This window comes from Eurosta solidaginis, chromosome 2 (genome assembly GCF_040869045.1).
Source record: "Eurosta solidaginis isolate ZX-2024a chromosome 2, ASM4086904v1, whole genome shotgun sequence".
Taxonomy (NCBI): Eukaryota; Metazoa; Arthropoda; class Insecta; order Diptera; family Tephritidae; genus Eurosta; species Eurosta solidaginis.
In genome coordinates, this window is record NC_090320.1 from 160,562,957 (window position 1) to 160,568,654 (window position 5,698).

The following is a 5,698-nucleotide window of genomic DNA, read 5'->3' on the forward strand; positions in this document are numbered from 1 at the left end:
CCAGTTTTCTGTCGACCAAGCCTATCTTGGTCAACTCCCCCCGATGCAGTTGGCCGCCGTCAACTTTCACAAAAGTCAGCAGGTCGACATGATTATCGGTGCTGACTTGTACCCCGCGGTAATAAAAGGGTGTGTAAAGAAGGATGTCTTAGGCTCCTTGTTAGCTCAAGAAACAGTGTTTGGCTGGATCCTAACTGGCCCAGCCCCGCTCCCCCTCCAAACGAGTTCAGAGTCTTGCGTCTCCCTCTATACGGAATTTTCCAGCGCCCAGTTAACGCGGTTTTGGGAATTAGAGCAAGTTCCGAACAAAAAGTCCGTTACCCCCGAAGAACAATTTTGCGAAAACCACTATGTAAGGACAACGATCAGGAATGATGAAGGACGGTACATGGTAGCATTACCATTTCGACGTGAATTCCCTGACGACATCAATATTGGACATTCGCGAAGCAGCGCAGTGCAACAGTTCATCCGGAACGAAAGCGCTATGTGTCGAAAACCGGAGTTAAAGGAAGAGTACCATAGGGTGCTGCGGGAGTATATCATGCTGGGGCATATGAGTCCAGTGAAGCCCACGGAGGGCAGGAACTCCTCAATTCCCTATTACCTACCTCACCACGCAGTCATCAAACCGGACAGCACAACCACGAAGGTGCGCGTGGTCTTCAACGCTTCCAGTCCCACGTCGAATGGAGTTAGTCTGAATGATGTTCTCTACCCTGGCCCAGTTCTACAAACCGACCTTACTGCCCTATTATTAAAATGGCGCTTTTTTAAGTATGTGTTCAATGCAGACATCGAGAAGATGTATCGGCAGATCCTGTTACACCCCAAAGACACCCAGTTTCACAGGATAATTTTTCGGGAGTCCCAGAACGATGAGCTGGTAGACTACGAACTCCGCACAGTGACTTTTGGAGTAAACTGTGCCCCGTACTTAGCTATCAGGACTCTCCTCCAGTTAGCTGACGATATTAGGGTTCGTTTCCCTTTGGCTTCCAGGATATTGAAGCAGCATATGTACGTCGACGACGTTCTCGCAGGTGCCCATGACCGCGAGACAGCACTACAAGCTCGTGACGAGCTCATAGAAGCGCTCAAAGGAGCTGGATTCCCCCTTCGGAAATGGACGTCAAACTCGAAAGAGACCTTGGCAGCGTTACCAAAGGAGCACCTGCTAAAGGAGGAGTTCCTGGAAATTGATGACCTCAGTGAAGCCAGGATGTTAGGTATACGGTGGAATGCGGTACACGATATGTTCCATTTTAGCGTCCAGGAAATCCCTACAAAACCAAATTACACCAAACGTGAGGTTTTGTCTTATGTTGCCAAATTATTTGACCCCGCAGGATGGTTAGGACCCATAGTAGTAGAAGCCAAAATCTTGATGCAAGACATATGGCTTACGAAGATTGATTGGGATGATAGCCTCCCTCCAGACCCTCACCGGCGATGGGAAACATTTCTAAAAAATTATACCCACATTTCAGAAATTAAAATTCCACGGTGGATTCATTTCACACCGTGGCATGAAATCGAGTTCCACGGTTTTTGCGATGCCTCGGAAAAGGCATATGCAGCCGCCCTTTATGTTAGAGTGTACGACCGCACAACAAACAGGTCTCCTCATGTCAGTTTACTGGTAGGTAAAACCAAGGTGGCTCCAGTTAAAACCGTCTCTTTACCACGGTTGGAATTATGTGGAGCATTGCTTCTGGCCGAACTTATCCACGCTTTGCTCCCCCAATTCGACGTTACGCAGCCGACCATCTACAAATGGACGGACTCGACCATCGTGCTCTCCTGGATGAAGAAGCCACCGTGCTGCTGGACAATCTTCGTGGCGAATCGGGTCGCAAAAATTGATGAGCTCGTCGGAGTGGAGGGATGGAATCATGTGGAATCTAGCGATAATCCAGCGGACCTGGGCAGTCGCGGTGTGACTCCGCAAGAGTTGGCGGACAGCACGCTCTGGTGGCAAGGCCCCAGATGGCTGAAGGCGCCCCCATCGGAGTGGCCAAGCAAAACAGATGCCTTGCTTATGGAAACGGACCTAGAACAACGAGCGGTCCGAGCTCATACCACCAGCGCTCAAGAACTTCCGGATCTTCTGGAGCGATTTTCGAACTTTTCGAGAGCCCTCAGAGTCATCGCCCAGATCTTCCAGTTCTACCGCAACACGCATCCTGTGCATAAGTTGACCCCCCGCAAGGGCACCACAGATATCTCACCAGAAGAAATTAAGATGGTAAAAGCCCGGCTTATTCGTTTAACGCAGAAACGATGCTACGCTGAAGAGTATCGGATGCTAGCTTCAACTGATGCCGTGAGCTCAAAGAGTTCCATCCGCACCCTCAACCCCTTCCTCGATGCGGACGGAATAATGCGCGTGGGAGGAAGATTGGAGCTGTCGACGATACCCTACAACGAACGTTGTCCAATTATTCTCCCATACGACTGCGCGTTTTCGCGGCTTGTAGTAAAATTTTCCCATTTGATTTCCCTACACGGGGGAAATCAACTAATGCTACGACTTTTGCGATCAGAATATTGGATCGTGAAGCTAAAAAATTTGATAAAAAATATAATAAATAATTGCAAAGTTTGTCTCATCTACAGGAAAAGGGCACGTGAGCAGTTGATGGCAGCACTACCGCCAGAACGAACGGAGCTCTCGCGACCCTTCACTAATACCGGAATCGATTTCACTGGTCCGTTCGACATCAAAAATTATACGGGCAGGGCATGCCTATTAACGAAGGGTTATGTCTGCGTGTTTGTTTGTTTTGCTACGAAAGCAATACACTTAGAGGCAACAAGCGATCTATCGACAGCCACATTTCTGGCTGCATTTGCGCGGTTCATATCTAGGCGAGGCTGTCCCCACCAGGTGTATTCGGACAATGGGACGAACTTTGTAGGAGCAAACAAAGCATTAAGGCAAGACTTTCGGAATTTCATGACTGAAGCTGCTCGGCATACCACTATGTCATATGCCCATCAAGAAATCCACTGGCATTTTATCCCACCAGGAGCACCCCACATGGGAGGACTATGGGAAGCAGGGGTGAAGAGTTTCAAAACCCATTTCCGCAAAATTTCAACTACCATGCGATTCACAATGGAGGAATTATCCACTCTACTGGCTAAAATAGAAGCCTGTCTGAACTCGAGACCGATCAGTCCGATGTCTGACAACCCCGACTGCCTTGAACCCCTCACCCCTGGACACTTTCTGATTGGAAGCCCCATACTCGCGAATACAGAACCAGAGGTTCAAGGAACACCGATGTCAATCGTCAACCTATGGCAAAAGCTCAAAGCTATTCATCAAGGATTCTGCCAACGATGGAAGGGAGAGTACTTGAAGGAGCTACATAAGAGGGTTAAGTGGCAACACCCCCAACGAAATCTTGAGGTTAACGATCTAGTAATTATCAAAGAGGATAATTTACCCGCTAATGAATGGCGACTTGGTAGAGTGGTGAAGGTTTTCCCAGGCCAAGATAATCGAGTACGGGTGGTAGAAATACGCACAGCCCGTGGTGTGATTACCCGGCCAATAGTTAAATTAGTCCTACTACCTATCGAAATCCCTAAGTAACCAATTCTCTCTTTTCAGCTTTCTTTTTCCTTCTTTCTTTTTTTCTTCTCTTAGATAAAAGTCGTTCAAACCAAAATGGTCCGAGCCAATACTAAAAACCCCCATCGATGCCCCTTATGTCAGCATAACCACCGACTTCTGTTTTGTCGCCAGCTGCGCCGTATGGAACCAGAGGAGAGACTACGCGCCGTCCTCCTCCACCGCCATTGTGCCAATTGCCTGTCCCCGCGCCATGTAACGCGCAATTGTCCGTCAACAGGGCGATGTGACCGATGCCATGAGCAGCATCACAGCCTTCTCCACCTATGGGAGACACCACGGCGAGAGGATGACGTGCCACAGGGCCTTGACGAGGTGGAAAATCGGCCAAGTCAGCGACCGCGACCATACCGGGCTCGAGAACTGTCGGATTCAAGTGAAGAAATACTGGAGATTGATGCCAGCGATGAAGACCTCCAGCAGATAAATGCTCTTGTGCCAGTCACCGCCGAAACACCGGTCCATAGTTTCTCGGCCGCCTCCTGCGCCCCACCAGCGTCGAGCACAGCGACACCAACGAAGGCGCGTCGCACAACAAGGTCCACCCCGAGGGCTAAGAGACGCTCGAGAGCGAATACAATGGGCTGCCAGAAACGCTACGGGTTTTTCTGTCCTTATGCCTACCGTGGTGACCAAAGTAATGACAATGGGACGAACTCATGCAGTACGCGCGGTCCTCGACCTTGGACAACCCATATCCACCATATCTCGGGGCCTTGCACAACGACTCCATCTGCTGCCATGGAATGAAAGGGAACACTGCGACCTTACCTTGAAGGGTCTGAATGAGAGGGTGCAAATCCAGGCAAAGGTCCTTAGGAGCCTCGTAAGGAGCGCCCCTGAGCGTACTATTGATGCGCGTGTCGCCGATGATTTCGACAACCTGCGCCTGGCAGACCCCTCATTCTACCGCTCAGGCGCAGTGTCTCTGATTCTGGGAGTAGACGCGTGTGGAGCCATACTCCGTCCTGGACTTAGGCCTGCAACCCCGACGCGACCGGCTGCTCAAAACACCGTTTTTGGATGGGTCATATTCGGAGTAACCCCATACTGAGCTGGCAAGCAAAACCTTTAGCGTTAAGAAAAAATGAAGTTTATACGTAATTGAATTTATAATGAAGTTTATACATTAATATTGAATTTATATTGCAGTGATGCTGCAAGGCGGGCGGCATGTTAACGTCTGCATTATCAACTACAAACCTCACCTGAAGGGGTCGCTGGTAGAAGACTCGCTGCAAGCACTCGTTGCGTTTTTTTTCCTTTCTTGGACTTTGTTCCATCATACGGATCCGTTAAATGGCATCAGTTCCTTGGAGCCTATAAAAGGGACGAACAGCGATAGACTCGCCCTTATTCTTTTACCAGCGATCCATCAGGTGAGTGTTTGCCAATACATTTGTACATTTTCGTCCTTTTATATTTCCAATAAAGGCCTGTGCGACAGGCTATCATATATATATATACATATATACTTCATATCTTTGGATATTTAACTTATCTGTTTGTTGTTGGACAGCGAGGCACAGCTGGTAAGTTTTCCATTTCATTATCGCGAGTTTCAAGAACCGGCTCCCCACAGGTTCCCCGTTTCCGGAATTCACGAGGAATTCCGGCTTCATTTATCCCCGCTCGAACACAAATTCTAGAGTCATCCCTGGTTCACCTTTATGGCGATATCTCGAAAAGGCGTCCACCTATAGAACTAAGGCCCACGCCCTTTTAAAATACTCATTAACACCTTTCATTTGATACCCATATCGTACAAACAAATTCTAGAGTCACCCCTGGTCCACCTTTATGGCGATATCTCGAAAAGGCGCCCACCTATAGAACTAAGGCCCACGCCCTTTTAAAATACTCATTAGCACCTTTCATTTGATACCCACATTGTACAAACGCATTCTAGAGTCACCCCTGGTCCACTTTTATGGCGATATCCCGAAAAGGCGTCCACCCATAGAACTAAGGCCCACTCCCTTTTAAAATACTCATTAACACCTTTCATTTGAGACTCATATCGTACAAACAAATTCTAGAGTCACCCCTGGTCCA